This window comes from Chiloscyllium plagiosum, unplaced genomic scaffold, assembly GCF_037043375.1.
Source record: "Chiloscyllium plagiosum isolate Xiang-an unplaced genomic scaffold, Cpla_swu_hap1 HiC_scaffold_37, whole genome shotgun sequence".
NCBI lineage: Eukaryota > Metazoa > Chordata > Chondrichthyes > Orectolobiformes > Hemiscylliidae > Chiloscyllium > Chiloscyllium plagiosum.
In genome coordinates, this window is record NW_028270175.1 from 74,565,513 (window position 1) to 74,584,360 (window position 18,848).

The following is an 18,848-nucleotide window of genomic DNA, read 5'->3' on the forward strand; positions in this document are numbered from 1 at the left end:
CTCAGTGTGATATTACTCCTTCACTCAGCTTCATCACCCAACGGTCGATCTGAGATAGTCACGTCCCTGGCCATTTGCACAGTTCAAAGAAACACTGACACAAACAAACAGGAGTTTGGAGAACATCACTTTTGCCGATGTGACTGTCCCAGATTATACAAAGACTGAAATATCCCAAAATTATCGCAGTGCCTTTGCATTACTCAGGAATTCATTGGAATGTGTAAAAATGTTGAGCAATTAAAAGCTAATAGGCAGCCTCAAAACTGTTCTCCTGCTTGTGGTTTTGTGATATGTTTCCCAGAATCGACATTCAGGCTGATTCAGCTGCATCATCTGAGGCCAACTGCTTTCTCTGTAATGCCTTTGTTACCCATTACTGTCAGGGTTACCTATCCTACACGCCCTGAGACCCCTCAAGCAGGGGTAGAATAGAATAGTCATGTTCCACCATTTGTTCACCGTGTCACTACTAAATCTCATTTATCTCTGTGCCACCGTCCATCCACCTCATTGCAGAGACTTTGTCCAGCACAAAAAAAGAACATTAAGATTGATTCTTTCCACGATTTCTTCTCACAGTCCAATTCACTGATGTACAGTTTCAGTTAAAGTCTGTCTCTTCCTGTTCCTTTATGTTTGTCTTCAGCTACATTGCCATTTCTGTTTGGATTTGGAAATCTCCTTACACCTGAACTCTCTGCATCCTCTCTGTCAGTTTAAAGCCCTGTACGTAAGCCGTGACTGGCCAGGACACTGCCCCCAGCAGGGTTGTTTTTAATTCTCTCGTGAGATATTGCTGTCTCTGGCTGGGCCAGTTTGTATTTCCCACCTCGAGCTGCCCTTGAGCTGAGTGGATTCCTGGATCGTTTCAGAATGCTGTTGAGAGTCAAGCCCATTGCTCTGGGTCTGGATCATATGTCGGCCAGACCCGCTGCCGAGAAAAGATTTCCTTCCAGAAAGGATATTGGACAGTTAGATGGGTATACTGGACACCGGCAATAACTTCTGGATGAACAGTCGCGTGAGAATAGCACGAGGCCATCACCTGTCCCACTCGTAGCTCATCCGTCAGTGAGTACTCATCCCCATGCACCATGAATCACAACCCTTTCATCATGACCATTGTGTGATCCTGATATCTTCCTGCGCTCTGGTGATATCACTCAGTATCTCTCCATGTGGTATCCCTCACTGTGTGTGTCTAATTGTTGCCTCTGTCCGCGTCTCTCACTCTTGCAGTTACTCCAGATCCTGAGCCAATAGCATCCTCCACTCCAGAGAGACGCAGCAGCACAGGCCAGGGAGGGAGACTGGGATTGTCCAGGTCTCTGTGGGACTCAGTGCCATCCTCCATGTGTAATCCTCACTGCATCAGTCTAATTTCCCATTCTGTCTATTTCTCTGTCTCCTCTAGGTCATCAGGATGTTCCTGTCTCAGCCGAATTCCTAACTCCTGTCTTGTCCATAACCACATCAAAGACGCTTGGTAAGCCACAGAGAGATGGAGAGTGAGATCTGGAGCCTTCAGTAAATCCTGCAGTCGGTAAGATCACTCACAGTAAACAGCACAGGGTAGACGTAGTAGACTTCTATATTCAGACCTGGAAGACCGGACATAGATACAGAGCTGGGCAAGGAACAGCAACATTCTAGGCTTCATTCCCACCATCTTGTGAGGGTCCTGCTCTCATCTCCACTGTACTGGCCCTCCCTGAGACATCTCTCTCTCTGTCTCTCTCTCACTGTCTCTCTCACTCTCTGCCTCTCTGTCTCTCTCTCTCTCTCTCTCTCTGAGACTCTGTCTCTCTTTCTCTATCTCTTCTTTCAACCCCCATCTCTTTGTGTCTCACCCCCCCTTTCTCTATCTCTCTTCCCCGCATTCACTCTCGCTCCCACCCCCTCACACACTCTCCACCTCATCCCTCTCTCTCACCTGAAGATCTTTCTCGATCTCGTGTGCCTCACCCTCGTGTCCCTCTCTCTGGCTCGCTCTCTATCTCTCCCTATCTCGCTCTCCCCCCTCTCTATCTATATTTCTCTCTCTCTCTCTCGTCCCCTTCTCACACTCTCTCTCTCGCACTCTCAGATTCTCTCTCTCATTCCCATCCCCTCTCTCACTCACACATGCACCTCTCTCCCTCTCGCTCGCCCCTTCTCTCACCCATCTCTCTTGCTCGCACCTCTAACTCCCCCTCTTTCACTCTCTCTCTCCTCTCTCTCATCTTCTCCCTAATCTCTCTGCCCCCTTTCTCTGCCCCCTCTCTCGACACCCTTCTCTTGACACCCTTCTCTCGACACCTTTGTCTCCAGCCTCCTCTCTCCACCCTCCTCTCTCCATACCCCTCTTTCCACCCTCTCTCTCCATCCCACTCTCTCCACGCCCGTCTCTCCTCACCGCGCTCTCTGTGCCCCCTCTCCCTACCCCAGCTCTCTTCATGCCCCTCACTTCACCCTCTCTTTCCACCTCCCTCTCTTCCACCCCCCTCTCCACTCTCCTCTCTCCACCCTCCTCTCTCCAACTCCTCTCTCTACCAATTCTCTCTCTACGCCCCTCTCTCCATCCCCCTCTCTCCACCCCCTCTCTCCAACCTCTCTCTCCATACCCCCTCTCTCCACACACCTCTCTCCAACCCCCTCTCTCCACCCTCCTCTCTCCACACCCCCTCACTCCATACCACTCTCTCCAACCCCTTCTCTCCACCACCCTCTCCCCATCCTCTCTCCCCACGTCCTCTCTCCACCCCCTCTCTCCACCCCCTCTCTCCACCCCCTCTCTCCACACCCCTCTCCCCACCCCCTCTCTCCACCCCCTCTCTCCACCCTCCTCTCTCCACCCCCTCTCTCCACCCTCCTCTCTCCACCCCTTCTCTACACCCTCCTTTCTCCACACCCCCTCTTCCACACACCTATCTCCAAACCCCCTCTCCACTCCCTCTCTGCACCCCCTCTCTCCACCCTCCTCTCTCCACCCTCCTCACACCCCCGTCTCTACGCCCCTCTCCACCCTTCTCTCTCCACTCTCCTCTCTCCATACCCCTCTCTCCACCCTCTATCCAACCCCCTCTCTCTACCGCCTCTCTCTACCCCCTCTCTCTCCACCCTCTCTCTCCACCCCCTCTCTCCACCCCCTCTCTCCACACCCCTCTCCCCACCCCCACTCTCCACCCCCTCCCTCCACCCTCCTCTCTCCACCCCCTCTCTCCACCCTCCTCTCTCCACCCCTTCTCTACACCCTCCTCTCTCCGCACCCCCTCTTCCACACACCTATCTCCAACCCCCCTCTCCACTCTCTCTCCACCCCCTCTCTCCACCCTCCTCTCTCCACCCTCCTCTCTCCCCGTCTCTCCGCCCCTCTCTACCCTTCTCTCTCCACTCTCCTCTCTCCATACCCCTCTCTCCACCCTCTATCCAACCCCCTCTCTCTACCGCCTCTCTCTACCCCCTCTCTCTCCACCCCCTCTCTCCACCCCCTCTCTCCAAACCCCTCTCTCCACCCTTTCTCCAACCCCCTCTCTCTACCCCCTCTCTCTACCCCCTCTCTCTCCACCCCCTCTCTCCACCCCTATCTCCAAACCCCTCTCTCCACCCTCTCTCCACCCCTCGCTCCACCCCCTTCACCCGCCTCTCTCCACCCGCCTCTCTCCACTCTTCTCTCTCCACCCTGCTCTCTCCACGCCACTCCACATCCCTCTCTCCACCCCCTCTCTCCACCCGCCTCTCTCCACTCTCCTCTCTCCACCCGCCTCTCTCCACCCTCCCCTCTCCACACCCCTCTTTCCAATCCCCTCTATCTACTCCTTCTCACTGTACACCCCTCTCTCTCCACCTCTCTTTTTCCACCCCCCTCTCCACTCTCCTCTCTCCACCCGCCTCTCTCCACCCTCCTCTCTCCACATCCCTCTGTCCAAACCCCTCTCTCTACTCCATCTCTCTTTACACCTCCTCTTTCCACCCCTCTCCCCACACCCTCTCTCCACACCCTCTCTCCACCCGCCTTCTCCACCCTCCTCTCTCTACCCCTTCACCCTACCCCGCTCACTCTACTCCGCTCTCTGTACCCCCTCTTTCTACCCCCTCTCTCTACCCCCTCTCTCTACCCCGCTCTCTTCCCCCTCTCCCTACACCGCTCTCTCTAGCCCCTCTCTCTACACCCACATCTCTCCACCTCTCTCTCCAACCCCTCTCCCCCACTCTCTCCCTTCTCTCTCCCCTCTATCTCCCCTCTATCACCCCTCTCTCTCCGCCGCTCTCTACAACCCTCTCTCCAACCCGTTTCTCGACCCCCTCACTCGACCCACCTCTCTCCCCTCTATCTCTCTAATCCATCCCTCTTTCCCCCTCCCTCTCCCCGTCTCTCCTCCTACTTCTCCGTTATCTCTCCGTATCTGTCCCTACCTCTCTCCTCTCTCTCCGTACCTCTCCCCCACCTCTCCCCTACCTCTCCCCTAAATCTCCCATACATCTCCCCCTGTCTATCTCTCCTACCACTCCCCTACCTCTCCCCCTACCTCTGCCCCTACTCTCCCCTCACTCTTTCCCCCTCTCTCTCAACCCCCACTCTCTCTTCATATCTCTTTCTCTCCCTTTCTCTCTCCCCGTCTCTCTCTCCATGTCTCTCTTTCCCCCCTCTCTCCCCATCTCTCTCTGTCTCCATCTCTCTCTCTCCCCTCTCTCTCCCCGCTAACTCTCCCCCTCTCTCTCCCCACTCTCTCTCGTTCCCTCTCTCTCTACCCATCTCACTCCCCATCTCTCTCCCCGTCACAATCTCCTCTCTTTCTCCGCTCTCATCCCCCTCTCTCTGTCCCCGTCTCTCTGAACTCTATCTCTCTCCCCATCTCTCTAACCCACTCGCTCTGTCCCCCTCGCTCTGTTCACCCGCTCTCTGCCAACCTTTCTCTGTTCCCCTCGCTCTGTCCCATCTCTTTGACCCACATCTCTCCACCTCTCTCTCCAACCCCTCTCCCCCCACTCTCTCCCTTCTCTCTCCCTTCTTTCTGTTCCCCTCTCTCTGTTCCCCCACTCTCTGTTCCCCCACTGTCTGACCCCCTCTCTGTCCAACCTCTATCTGCACCTCTCTCTCTCCACCTCTCTCTCCCCATCCATCTGCCCATCTCTCTGCACCCATCTCTCTATCCACCCTCTCAATCCCCCTCTCTTTGTTCCCCCACTCTCTGTTCCCCCACTCTCTGTTCCCCCACTCTCTGTTCCCCACTTTCTGTCCCCACCCTCTGTCCCTCGCCCACTGTCCCCGCCCTCTGTCGCCCACCCTCTGTCCCCTCTCTCTGTCCTCCTCACACTGTCCCCCTCTCTCTGTACCCCTCGCTCTGTCCCCCCGCTCTCTGCCCAGCTCTGACTGTCCCCCTCACTCTGTCCCATCTCTCTGACCCCTTCTTTCTGTCCCCCTCTCTCTGTCCCCCCACTCTCTGTTCCCCCACTCTCTGTTCCCCCACTCTCTGTCCCCCTTCTGTCCCACCTCTATCTGCACCTCTGTCTCTCTACCTCTGTCTCTCCCAATCTATCTGCCCCATCTCTCTGCACCCATCTCTCTATCCACCCTCTCAATCCCCCTCTCTCTGTCCCCCCTGTCCCCCACACTCTGTACCCACTCTTTTCCCCCGCCTTCTGTCCCCCGCCCTCTGTCGCCCACCCTCTGTCCCCTCTCTCTGTCCTCCTCACACTGTCCCCCTCGCTCTGTCCCGCCGCTCTCTGCCCATCTCTCTCTGTCCCCCCTCACTCTGTCCCCCCTCTCTCTGTCCCCCTCTCTTTGTCCCCGTCTCTCTGCCGCCTCTCTGTCCCCCTCTCTCTGTTCCACTTCTCTCTCCCCTTTCTCTCTCCCACTTCTCTTTCCCCATCTCTCTGCCCCATCTCTGTATCCAACCTCTCTATCCCCCTCTCTCTGTGCCCTCTCTCTCTGTCCCCGCCCTCTGCCCCCGCCCTCTGTCCCCCTCTCTCTTCCCCCTTTCTCTATCCCCTCGCTCTGCACTCCTCACACTGTCACATCTCTCTGCCCCCTTCGCTCTGTCACCCTCGCCCTGTCCCCCTCGCACTGTCCCCCTCTATCTGTTCCCTGCTCTCCGTCCACCGCTCTCTGTCACTGGCTCTCCGTCCCGCGATCTCCATTCCCCGCTCTCTGTTCCCTGCTTTCTGTCCTCCGCACCCTGTCACCCTCGCTCTGTCCCCTTCTCTCTGTCCCCCTCACTCTGTCCCCCTCTCTCTGTTCCCCCTCTCTATGCCCCCTGCTCTCTGTCCCTCTCGCTCTTTCCCCCTCTCTCTGTCCCCCTCTCTATGCCCCCTGCTCTCTGTCCCTCTCGCTCTTTCCCCCTCTCTCTCTGTCCCCCTCTCTATGCCCCCTGCTCTCTGTCCCTCTCGCTCTGTCCCCGATCTCTGTACCCCCTCTCTCTCCCCACCTCTCTACCCCTCATGCGGTCCCCCTCACTCTGTGCCCCCTCCACTCTATCCCACTCCTCTCTGTCCCCCTCCTCTCTGACCCCCTCTCTATACACCCCTATGTCCCCCTCCTCCCTGTCCCCCTCCACTTTGTCCCCCTCATCTCTGCCCCCATCCTCTCTGTCCCCCTCTCTCTGTCCCCTCTCTCCCCCTCGCGCTCTGGCCCATCTCCCGCCCCTTCTCTCTCCCACACTCACCCCCTCTCTCTTCCCCCCACTCTTTGCCCTCTCTCTCTCGCCCCCTCTCTCCCCCTTGTTCTCTACCCCTCTCTCTGCCACCCTCACTCTATCTCCCCTCTCTCTATACCCCCTCTCTCTGTCCCCTCTCCCTGACATCCTCTCACTGCCCCCCCTCTCCCTCTGGCCCCCTCTCGTTTCCCGCTCTCTGTTCCCCACTTTCTGTCCCCCTCGGTCTGTCACCCTCGCTCTGTCACCCACTGTCTGTCCCCCTCTCTCTTTACCCACTCTCTCTCCCCCCTCACTCCCCTCCCTCTCTCTCTCCCCACCTCTTTCCCCCTCACGCTGTCCCCCTCTCTCTGTGCCCCCTCCTCTCTGTCCCCCTCCTCTCTGTCCCCCTTCAAGTCCCCCCTCTCTGTCCCCCCTCTCTTTCTCCCCTCCTCTCTTTCCTCCTCCTTTAATTCCCCCTCCTCTCTGTCCCTCTCTCTGTTTCGCCCTCTCTGTCCCACTCTCTCTCCCCCTCTCTGTCACCAACCTCTCTCTCCCCATCTCACTGGCCATCTCACTCCCATCTCTCTCTCCCTCTCTCTGTTCCTTCTCTGCCTCAACCCTCTCTCCCCCTTTTCTCTCCCCTCTCTCTCCACAGCCTCCATCTCTCCCCTCTCTCTCCCCCTCTCCATTCCCCCCTCACTCCCCCCTCTATCCCCCTCTCTCTGTCCCTCTCGCTCTGTGCCCCCGCTCTCTGACCCCTACTCTCTGTCACTCTCTCTCTGATCCCGCTCTCTGTCCCTCACTCTCTGTCCACCCGCGCTCTGTCCTTCACTCTCTCCCCATCTCTCTCCCTTCTCTCTCCCCTTCACTGACCCCTCTCACTGACCCCTCTCACTACCCTCTCTCTCTCCCCCATCTCCCCCTCTCGCTGCCCCCTCTCTCTGTCCCCACCTCTCTGTTCCCCTCTCACTGTGCCTCTCTCTATTGTCACTCACGCTGTTCCCTCTTTCGGTTCCCCTCTCTCTTGCCCTCTCTCTCTCTCCATCTCTATCTCTCCCTCTCTCTCCACCCACTCTCTCGTCCCTCTCTCTCCCCCCACTCTCTCCTCCCTCTCTCTCAAAACCCCCCTCTCCTCCCTCTCTCCCCCTCTCTGCCCCTACTCGCTGTCCCCCCTCTCTCTCCCCCTCACTCTCCCCCTCTCACCTTCCCCTCTCTCTGTCCCCCCTCGCTCTGTCCCCCTCTCTGTCCTCCCTCTCTATGTCCCCTGCTCTCTGTCCCTCTTGCTCTGTTCCCCGCTCCCTATACCCCTCTCTCTGTCGTTCTCTCTCTGACCACTCTCTCGGACCCCCACTCACCGTTCGCTTTCTCTCTCCGCTCTCAATCTCTCCCCATCTCCCTCCTCTACTCTCTTCCCCTCTCCCCCTCTTATTTCTCCCTCTCGCTCCCCCCTCTCACTCCTCCTCTCTGACCCCCGCGCTGTCCGCACCCTCTGTACCCCTCTCTCTATCACCTCACTCTCTGTCCCCGCTCACACACCCTCTCGCTCTGTCCCTGTCTCCCTCCCCATTCACTCTCCCGCTCTCACACCCCTCTCTCTCTTCCCCCTCTCTCTCCCCACCCATTTCGCTGCACCCCTCTCTCAATTCACCCTCTCTCTATCCACCCTCTCTGATCCTCTTGCTCTGTCCCCGCTCTCGCTAAACCTCACTCTCTCCCCCTCTCTCTCCCCTCCCTCTCTATCCCCACCTCTCTCCCCATCACGCTTCTCCCCTCTCTCTGTGCCCCTCTTCTCTGTCCCCCTCCTCTCTGTCCCCATCCTCTCAGTCCCCTCCCTCTGTCCCCCCTCTCTGTCCCTCCTGTCTGACCCCTCCTGCTGTCCCTCTCCTCTCTGTCCACCCTCTGTCTGTCCCCCTCGCTCTGTCCCCCTCTCTCTATCCACCTCTCTCCGTCTCCCCTTTCTGTCCCGCCTCTCTATGTCCCCTGCTCTCTGTCCCTCTTGCTCTGTCCCCCACTCTCCCTAAACCTCACTCTCTCTCCCTCTCTCTCTCCCCTCCCTCTCTCTCCCCACCTCTCTCCCCATCACGCGTCTCCCCTCTCTCTGTGCCCCTTTCTCTCTGTCCCCCTCCTCTCTGTCCACCTCCTCTCTGTCCCCATCCTCTCTGTCCCCTCTCTCTATCCCCCCTCTCTGTCCCTCCTCTCTGTCCCCCTCCTGCTGTTCCTCTCCTCTCTGTCCACCCTCTGTCTGACCCCCTCGCTCTGTCCCCCTCTCTCTATCCACCTCTCTGGATTCATTTAAGGAAGAGTTGAATAGAGCTCTCAAGGATTGTGGAATCAAGGGTTATGGAGATAAGGCAGGAACAGGATACTGATTAGGAAGGATCAGCCATAATCATATTTGAATGGTGGTGCAGGCACTAAGGGCAGAATGGCCTACTCCTCAACCTATTGTCTATTGTCCCCCATCTTACTGTTCCCCTCTCTCTCAGTCCCCCTCTCTCTGTCCCCCTCTCTCTGTGCCCCCTCTATCTGTGCCCCATCTCACAGTCCCCCTCTCCCTATCCCACCCCTCTCTGTCCCCACTCTCTCTGACCCCCCCCTCTCTCTCTCCCACTCTCTCTGTCCCCTCTATCGGTCTCCTTCTCTCTGTTCCCTTCTCTCTGTTATTTTCTCTCTGTACCACTCTCTCTGTTCCCCTCTCTCTGCACCCCCTTTCCCCTCTCTCTTTATCCCCCTCTGTCTGTACCCAACTCGAAGTTCCCCTCTCTAAGTTCCCCTCTCTCTGTCCCCTCTCTTTGTCCCCCTGTGTCTGTCCCCCCTCTCTTTATCCTTTCTCTCTGTCCCCAAATTCTCTGTCCCCCTCTCTCTATCCCACTCTCTCTGTCCCCATTTCTCTGTCCCCCCTTCTGTCTGTCCCCCTCTCTCTGCTCCCCCTCTCTGTCCCCCTATCTCTCTGTTTCCCTCTCTCTATTTCCCTCTCTCTGTCAACCACACTCTGTCTCCCACTCTCTCTGCCCATTCACTCTGTCCCACCCTCGCTCTGTCCACCGTCCCTGTCCCCCTGTCTTCTGTCCCCCTCTCTGTCCCCCTCTATCTCTGTCACCCTCTCTCTATATCTCCGTATCTCTGTTCCGCTCTCACTGTTCTCTCCTCTCTGTCTCCTTCTCTCTGTTCCCCTCTCTCTGTCCATCTCTCTTTGACGCCCTCTCTCTGTTCCCCTCTCTCTGTTCCCCTCTCTCTGTCCCCCCACAGTCTGTCCTCCCTCTCTCTACCCCCTTCTCTCTCTGTCCCCCCGTTCTCTGTCCCCACGTTCTCTGTCCCCCTCTCTCTGTCCCTCGCTCTCTGTAACCCTCTCTCTGTCCCCCTCTATCAGTTCCTCACTCACTGTCCCCTCTCTCTCTGTTCCCGTAACTCTGTCCCCCTCTCCACGTCGGCCTTCTCTCTGTCCCCTTCTCTCCGTTCCCCTCACTCTATCCCCTTTTCTCTATCCACTTCTCTCTGTCCCTCTCTCTCTGTTCCGCGTTCTCTGTCCCCCTTTCTCTGTCCCCTTCTCTCTGTTCCCCTCTCTCTGTCCCCGTTTTTTCTGTCCCCCTCACTCTATCCCCTTCTCTCTATCCCCTTCTCTCTGTCCACTTCTGTCTGTCCCCCTCTCTCTGTACCCCTCTCTCTGTCCACCTCTCTCTGCCCCCTCTCTCTGTTCTCCTCTCTCTCTGCCCCCATCTCTCTGTCCCCATTTCTTTATCCCCCTATCTCTGTCCCCACTCTCTCTGTTGCCCTCTCTCTGTACCCCAGCTCTCTGTTCCCCTCTTTCTGTCCCCTCTCTCTCTGTCCCTCGTCTCTTTCTGTCCCACTCTGTTCCCCTCTCTTTGTTCCCATCTCTCTGCCCACACCCTCTCTGTCCCCACTCTCTCTGTCCCCCTCTCTCTGTCCCTCCTCTCTTTCTGTCCCACTCTGATCCCCTCTCTTTGTTCCCCTCTCTCTGTCCATCCTCTCTCTGTCCCCCTCTCTCTGCCCCCGTCTCTCTATCCCAATCTCTCTATCCCCGTCTCTCTGTATCCCCATTCACAGTCCCCCTCTCTCTGTACCCACTCTCTCTGTCCCCCTCTCTCTCTGTTCCCCTCTCTCTGTCCCTCTCTCTGTAACCCTCTCTCAGTTTCCCTCTCTCTGTCCCCTCATTTTGTCACCCTGTCTCTGTACCCCCTCTCTTTATCCCTTCTCTCTGTCCCCAAACTCTCTTTTCCCCTCTCTCTGTCTCCTCTCTTTTTCTCTCTCGCTCTGTCCATCCTCTCTCTGTTCCTTTCTCTCTGTTCTCCTCTCTCTGTCACCCCCCTCTCTGTTCCCCCCCTCTCTGTCCCTCTCTCTGTCCCACCTTCGCTCTGTCCACCCTCCCGGTCCCCCTATCTTCTGTCCACCCTCGCTCTGTCCCCCTCTCTCTGACCCTCCTCTGTCTGTCCCCCTCCCTCTCTCCCCCACTCTCTGTCCGCCCTCTCTCTGTCCCACTCCCTCTGTCCCCCTGCTCTCTGTACCCCTCTCTCTGACCCCCTCTCTGTCCCTCTCCCTCTGTCCCCCTCTCTCTGTCAACCTCTCTCTGTCCCCCTCTCTCTGTCCCCGCTCACTCTGTCCCCCCTTACTCTGTCCCGCCTCTCCACGTCCACACTCTCTCTGTCCCCCTTTCTCTGCTCCACTGTGTCTGTCCCCTTCTCTCCGTTCCCCTCACTCTATCCCCTACTCACTGTCCCCATCTCTCTATCCCCTTCTCTCGGTTCCCTTCTCTCTGCTCCCTTCTGTCTGTTCCCTTCTCTCTGTTCCAGTCTCTGCCTCCGCTTTCTCTGTCCCGCTGTCTCTGTCCCCCTCTCTCTGTCCCCCTCTCTCTATCCCCTTCTCTCTGTCACCTTCTCTCTGTTCCCTTCTCTCTGTTCCCTTCTCTCAGTCCCCCTCTCTCTGTTCCCCTCTGTGTCCCTCCTCTCTCTCTGTCCCCCTCTCTCTGTCCGCCCTCTCTCTGTCCCCTTCTCTCTGTTCCCCTCACTCTATCCCCGTATCTCTGCCCCGCTCTCTCTGTTCCACTCTCTCTGTCCCCCTCTCTCTGTCGCCCTCTCTTTCCCCCTCTCTCTGTCCCCTTCTCTCTGTCACCTTCTCTCTATCACCTTCTCTCTGTTCCCTTCTCTCTGTCCCCCTCTCTCTGTCCCCCTCTCTCTGTCCCGCTCTCTCTCTGTTCCCCTCTCTCTCTGTGTCCCCTCTCTCTCTGTGTCCCCTCTATCTGTCTCCCCTCTCTCTGTCGCCCTCTCTCTGTCGCCCTCTCTCTCTGTCCCCCTCTCTCTGTCCCGCGCTCTCTGTCCCCCTCCCTCTCTCCCGCTCTCTCTGCCTCCTCCCTCTGTCCCCCTCCCTCTGACCCCCCTCTCTCTGTCCCCCCACTCTGTCCCCCCACTTCACGTCGCTCCTGTCTCCATTTCCCTTGATCTGTCCCCTTCTCTGCGTTCCCCTCACTCTATCCTCTTCTCTTTGTCCACCTCTCTCTGTCCCCTTCTCTCTATTCCATTCTCTCGGTTCCCTTCTCTCTGCTCCATTGTCTCTGTTCCCTTTTTTCTGTCCCACTCTCTTTATTCCCCTCTCTCTGTCCCCCTCTCTCGGTCCCCTTCTCTCTGTGCCCCTCTCTCTTTATCCCTTCTCTCTGTCCCCAAACTCTCTGTTTCCCTCTCTCTGTCTCCTCTCTTTGTCTCTCTCGCTCTGTCCATCCTCTCTCTGTTCCCTTCTCTTTTTTTCCACTCTCTTTGTCCTCCTCTCTCTGTCCCCCTATCTCTGTCCCCTTCTCTCTGTTCCCTTCTCTCTGTTCCCTTCTCTCTGTTCCCGTCTCGCTGTTCCCCTCTCTCAGTCCCCCCTTTCTCTGTTCACCTCTCTGTCCCCTTCTATCTTTATTCCGCTCTCTCTGCCCCCTCTCAGTAACACTTTCTCAGTTCCCCTCTCTGTCCCCTCCCTTTTCCCCCTCTCTCTGTCCATCCTTTCTCTGTCCCCCCCCTCTCTTCCCCTCTCTCTGTCCCCCTCTCTGTACCCCCTCTACGTTCCCCTCTCTCTGTCCCCTCTCTTTGTCCACCTGTGTCTGTCCCCCCTCTCTTTATCCCCCTCTCTCTGTTCCCAAACTCTCTGTTCCCCTCTCTCTGCCATCCACACTTTGTCCGCCACTCTCTCTTTCCCCACCTCTCTTTTCCTTCCCTCTGTCCCCACGTCTCTCTTTCCCCCTAAGTCTGTCCTCCTCTCTCTGTCACCCCCTTCTCTGCCCCCTCTCTGTTCGCCTCTCTTTGTCCCCCTTTCTGTACCCCTCTCATTATCCCTTCTCTCTGTCCCCAAACTCTCTTTTCCCCTCTCTCTGTACACTCTCTTTGTCCCCCTCTCTCTGACCCCCTCTCTCTGTCCCCCTCTATCTGACCCCCACTCTCTATCCCCTCTCAGTGTCCCCTCTCTCTCTCTGTGCCCCTTTCTCGGTCCCCCCTCTCTCTGGCCCCCCTCTCTCTGTTCCCCTCTCTCTGTCCCTCTCTCTGTTCCCCTCTTTCTGTCACCCACTTTTGCCCCCACTCTCTCTTTCCCCACCTCTCTGTCACCCCCTCTGTCCCCACGTCTCTCTGTCCCACAAAGTCTGCCTTGCTCTCCCTGTCACTCCCCTCTCTGTCCCCCCCTCCCTCTGCCCACTTAGTCTGTCTCACCCTCTCTCTGTCCACCCTCCCTGTCCCCCTGTCTTCTGTCCCCCTGTCTCTGTCCCCCTCTCTGTACCCCCTCTCTCTGTCCCCCTCTCTCTGTCCCTCCTCTCTCTCTGTCCCCCCGTCTCCATCTCCGTATCTCTGTTCCGCTCTCTCTGTCCCACTCTCTCTGTCCGCCCTCTCTCTGTCCCGCTCTCTCTGCTCCCCTCTCTCTGTCCCCCTCTCTCTGTACCCCAATCTCTCTATTCCCTCTCTCTGTTCCCCTCTCTCTGTCACCCATACTCTGTTCCCCACTCACTCTGACCACTCACTCTGTCCCACCCTCGCTCTGTCCACCCTCCCTGTCCCCCTGTCTTCTGTCCCCCTCTCTCTGTCCCTCCTCTATCTCTGTCCCCCTCTCTCTATCGCCGTATCTCTGTACCGCTCTCACTGTTCTCCTCTCTCTGTCTCCTTCTCTCAGTTCCCCTCTCTCTGTCCCCCTCTCAGTGTCCCCCTTTCTCTGTTCCCCTCTCTCTGTCCCCCCACTCTCTGTTCCCCCCTCTCTGTCCCCATCTCTCTTTGTCCCTCCGTTCTCTGTCCCCACGTTCTCTGGCGCCTCACTCTGTCCCCCTCTCTCTGTCCCCCTCTCTCTGTCCCCCAGTCTCTGTTCATCCTCCCTCTGCCCACTCCCTCTATCTGCCTCTCTCTGTCACCCTCTCTCTGTCCCCCCTCTCTCTCTACCCCCTCTCTCTGTCTCCCTCTCCATGTCCCCCTCTTTCTGTCCCCCCTCTCTCTGACCTTATCTCTCTGTTCCCTCCCTCTGTCCCCGCTTTCTCTGTCCCCCTCTCTCTGCCCCCTCCCTCTGTCCCCTTCTCTCTGTTCCCTTCTCTCTGTTCCGTTCTCTCTGTACCCCACTCTCTACCCCCCTCTCTGTTCCTCTCCCTCTATCTGCCTCTCTCTGTCACCCTCTCTCTCTGTCCCCCCTCTCTTTGTCCCCCACTGTCCCCACGTTTCTCTCCCTCTAAGTCTCATCTCATGTCTCTGTCACTTCCCTCTCTGTTCCCCCCCCCCCCCCCCCCCGCCACCCTCTCTGCCCATCTTCGCTCTGTCCACCATCCCGGTCCTCCTATCTTCTGTCCATCCTCACTCTGTCTCCCCTGTCTGTCCGCCCTCTCTATGTCCCCCTCTCTTTGTCCCCCTCCCTCTGTCCCCCACTCTCTGACCCCCTCTCTCTGACCCCCTCCCTCTGCCCCCTCCCTCTGCCCCATTCCTCTGTCCCCCCTCTCTCTGTCCCCTTCACTCTGACCCCCATCACTCTGTCCGCCCTCTCCACGACCACCTCTCTCTGTCCTCCATTCTCTGTTTCCCACTGTCTGCCCCCTCTCTGTTTCCCTCACTCTATCCCCTTCTCTTTGTTCCCTCTCTCTGTCCCCTTCTCTCTCTCCCCTTCTCTCTATCCCCTTCTGTCTGCCCCCTTCTCTCTGTTCCCTCTCTCTCTGTCCCCTCTCTCTATCCCCCTCTCTCTGCCCCTTCTCATTGTCACCTTCTCTCTGTTTCCTTCTCTCTTTCCCCTCTCTCTGTCCCCCTCTCTCTGTTCCCCTCTCTCTGTCCCCCTCTCTCTGCCTCTCTCGTTGTCCCCCCTCTCTTTATTCCCCTCTCTCTGTCCCTCTCTCTGTAACCCTCTTTTTGTCCCCCTGTCCATGTCCCCCTCTCTTTATCCCTTCTCTCTATTCCCAAAATCTCTGTTCCCCTCTCTCTGCCTCCTCCCTTTGTCTCTCTCGCTCTGTCCATACTCTCTCTGTTCCCTTCTCTTTTTTCCACTCTCTCTGTCCTCCTCTCTCTGTCCCTCCTCTCTTTCTGTCCCACTCTGATCCCCTCTCTTTGTTCCCCTCTCTCTGCCACCCTCACTCTATCTCCCCTCTCTCTATACCCCCTCTCTCTGTCCCCTCTCCCTGACATCCTCTCACTGCCCCCCCTCTCCCTCTGGCCCCCTCTCGTTTCCCGCTCTCTGTTCCCCACTTTCTGTCCCCCTCGGTCTGTCACCCTCGCTCTGTCACCCACTGTCTGTCCCCCTCTCTCTTTACCCACTCTCTCTCCCCCCTCACTCCCCTCCCTCTCTCTCTCCCCACCTCTTTCCCCCTCACGCTGTCCCCCTCTCTCTGTGCCCCCTCCTCTCTGTCCCCCTCCTCTCTGTCCCCCTCACAAGTCCCCCCTCTCTGTCCCCCCTCTCTTTCTCCCCTCCTCTCTTTCCTCCTCCTTTAATTCCCCCTCCTCTCTGTCCCTCTCTCTGTTTCGCCCTCTCTGTCCCACTCTCTCTCCCCCTCTCTGTCACCAACCTCTCTCTCCCCATCTCACTGGCCATCTCACTCCCATCTCTCTCTCCCTCTCTCTGTTCCTTCTCTGCCTCAACCCTCTCTCCCCCTTTTCTCTCCCCTCTCTCTCCACAGCCTCCATCTCTCCCCTCTCTCTCCCCCTCTCCATTCCCCCCTCACTCCCCCCTCTATCCCCCTCTCTCTGTCCCTCTCGCTCTGTGCCCCCGCTCTCTGACCCCTACTCTCTGTCACTCTCTCTCTGATCCCGCTCTCTGTCCCTCACTCTCTGTCCACCCGCGCTCTGTCCTTCACTCTCTCCCCATCTCTCTCCCTTCTCTCTCCCCTTCACTGACCCCTCTCACTGACCCCTCTCACTACCCTCTCTCTCTCCCCCATCTCCCCCTCTCGCTGCCCCCTCTCTCTGTCCCCACCTCTCTGTTCCCCTCTCACTGTGCCTCTCTCTATTGTCACTCACGCTGTTCCCTCTTTCGGTTCCCCTCTCTCTTGCCCTCTCTCTCTCTCCATCTCTATCTCTCCCTCTCTCTCCACCCACTCTCTCGTCCCTCTCTCTCCCCCCACTCTCTCCTCCCTCTCTCTCAAAACCCCCCTCTCCTCCCTCTCTCCCCCTCTCTGCCCCTACTCGCTGTCCCCCCTCTCTCTCCCCCTCACTCTCCCCCTCTCACCTTCCCCTCTCTCTGTCCCCCCTCGCTCTGTCCCCCTCTCTGTCCTCCCTCTCTATGTCCCCTGCTCTCTGTCCCTCTTGCTCTGTTCCCCGCTCCATATACCCCTCTCTCTGTCGTTCTCTCTCTGACCACTCTCTCGGACCCCCACTCACCGTTCGCTTTCTCTCTCCGCTCTCAATCTCTCCCCATCTCCCTCCTCTACTCTCTTCCCCTCTCCCCCTCTTATTTCTCCCTCTCGCTCCCCCCTCTCACTCCTCCTCTCTGACCCCCGCGCTGTCCGCACCCTCTGTACCCCTCTCTCTATCACCTCACTCTCTGTCCCCGCTCACACACCCTCTCGCTCTGTCCCTGTCTCCCTCCCCATTCACTCTCCCGCTCTCACACCCCTCTCTCTCTTCCCCCTCTCTCTCCCCACCCATTTCGCTGCACCCCTCTCTCAATTCACCCTCTCTCTATCCACCCTCTCTGATCCTCTTGCTCTGTCCCCGCTCTCGCTAAACCTCACTCTCTCCCCCTCTCTCTCCCCTCCCTCTCTATCCCCACCTCTCTCCCCATCACGCTTCTCCCCTCTCTCTGTGCCCCTCTTCTCTGTCCCCCTCCTCTCTGTCCCCATCCTCTCAGTCCCCTCCCTCTGTCCCCCCTCTCTGTCCCTCCTGTCTGACCCCTCCTGCTGTCCCTCTCCTCTCTGTCCACCCTCTGTCTGTCCCCCTCGCTCTGTCCCCCTCTCTCTATCCACCTCTCTCCGTCTCCCCTTTCTGTCCCGCCTCTCTATGTCCCCTGCTCTCTGTCCCTCTTGCTCTGTCCCCCACTCTCCCTAAACCTCACTCTCTCTCCCTCTCTCTCTCCCCTCCCTCTCTCTCCCCACCTCTCTCCCCATCACGCGTCTCCCCTCTCTCTGTGCCCCTTTCTCTCTGTCCCCCTCCTCTCTGTCCACCTCCTCTCTGTCCCCATCCTCTCTGTCCCCTCTCTCTATCCCCCCTCTCTGTCCCTCCTCTCTGTCCCCCTCCTGCTGTTCCTCTCCTCTCTGTCCACCCTCTGTCTGACCCCCTCGCTCTGTCCCCCTCTCTCTATCCACCTCTCTGGATTCATTTAAGGAAGAGTTGAATAGAGCTCTCAAGGATTGTGGAATCAAGGGTTATGGAGATAAGGCAGGAACAGGATACTGATTAGGAAGGATCAGCCATAATCATATTTGAATGGTGGTGCAGGCACTAAGGGCAGAATGGCCTACTCCTCAACCTATTGTCTATTGTCCCCCATCTTACTGTTCCCCTCTCTCTCAGTCCCCCTCTCTCTGTCCCCCTCTCTCTGTGCCCCCTCTATCTGTGCCCCATCTCACAGTCCCCCTCTCCCTATCCCACCCCTCTCTGTCCCCACTCTCTCTGACCCCCCCCTCTCTCTCTCCCACTCTCTCTGTCCCCTCTATCGGTCTCCTTCTCTCTGTTCCCTTCTCTCTGTTATTTTCTCTCTGTACCACTCTCTCTGTTCCCCTCTCTCTGCACCCCCTTTCCCCTCTCTCTTTATCCCCCTCTGTCTGTACCCAACTCGAAGTTCCCCTCTCTAAGTTCCCCTCTCTCTGTCCCCTCTCTTTGTCCCCCTGTGTCTGTCCCCCCTCTCTTTATCCTTTCTCTCTGTCCCCAAATTCTCTGTCCCCCTCTCTCTATCCCACTCTCTCTGTCCCCATTTCTCTGTCCCCCCTTCTGTCTGTCCCCCTCTCTCTGCTCCCCCTCTCTGTCCCCCTATCTCTCTGTTTCCCTCTCTCTATTTCCCTCTCTCTGTCAACCACACTCTGTCTCCCACTCTCTCTGCCCATTCACTCTGTCCCACCCTCGCTCTGTCCACCGTCCCTGTCCCCCTGTCTTCTGTCCCCCTCTCTGTCCCCCTCTATCTCTGTCACCCTCTCTCTATATCTCCGTATCTCTGTTCCGCTCTCACTGTTCTCTCCTCTCTGTCTCCTTCTCTCTGTTCCCCTCTCTCTGTCCATCTCTCTTTGACGCCCTCTCTCTGTTCCCCTCTCTCTGTTCCCCTCTCTCTGTCCCCCCACAGTCTGTCCTCCCTCTCTCTACCCCCTTCTCTCTCTGTCCCCCCGTTCTCTGTCCCCACGTTCTCTGTCCCCCTCTCTCTGTCCCTCGCTCTCTGTAACCCTCTCTCTGTCCCCCTCTATCAGTTCCTCACTCACTGTCCCCTCTCTCTCTGTTCCCGTAACTCTGTCCCCCTCTCCACGTCGGCCTTCTCTCTGTCCCCTTCTCTCCGTTCCCCTCACTCTATCCCCTTTTCTCTATCCACTTCTCTCTGTCCCTCTCTCTCTGTTCCGCGTTCTCTGTCCCCCTTTCTCTGTCCCCTTCTCTCTGTTCCCCTCTCTCTGTCCCCGTTTTTTCTGTCCCCCTCACTCTATCCCCTTCTCTCTATCCCCTTCTCTCTGTCCACTTCTGTCTGTCCCCCTCTCTCTGTACCCCTCTCTCTGTCCACCTCTCTCTGCCCCCTCTCTCTGTTCTCCTCTCTCTCTGCCCCCATCTCTCTGTCCCCATTTCTTTATCCCCCTATCTCTGTCCCCACTCTCTCTGTTGCCCT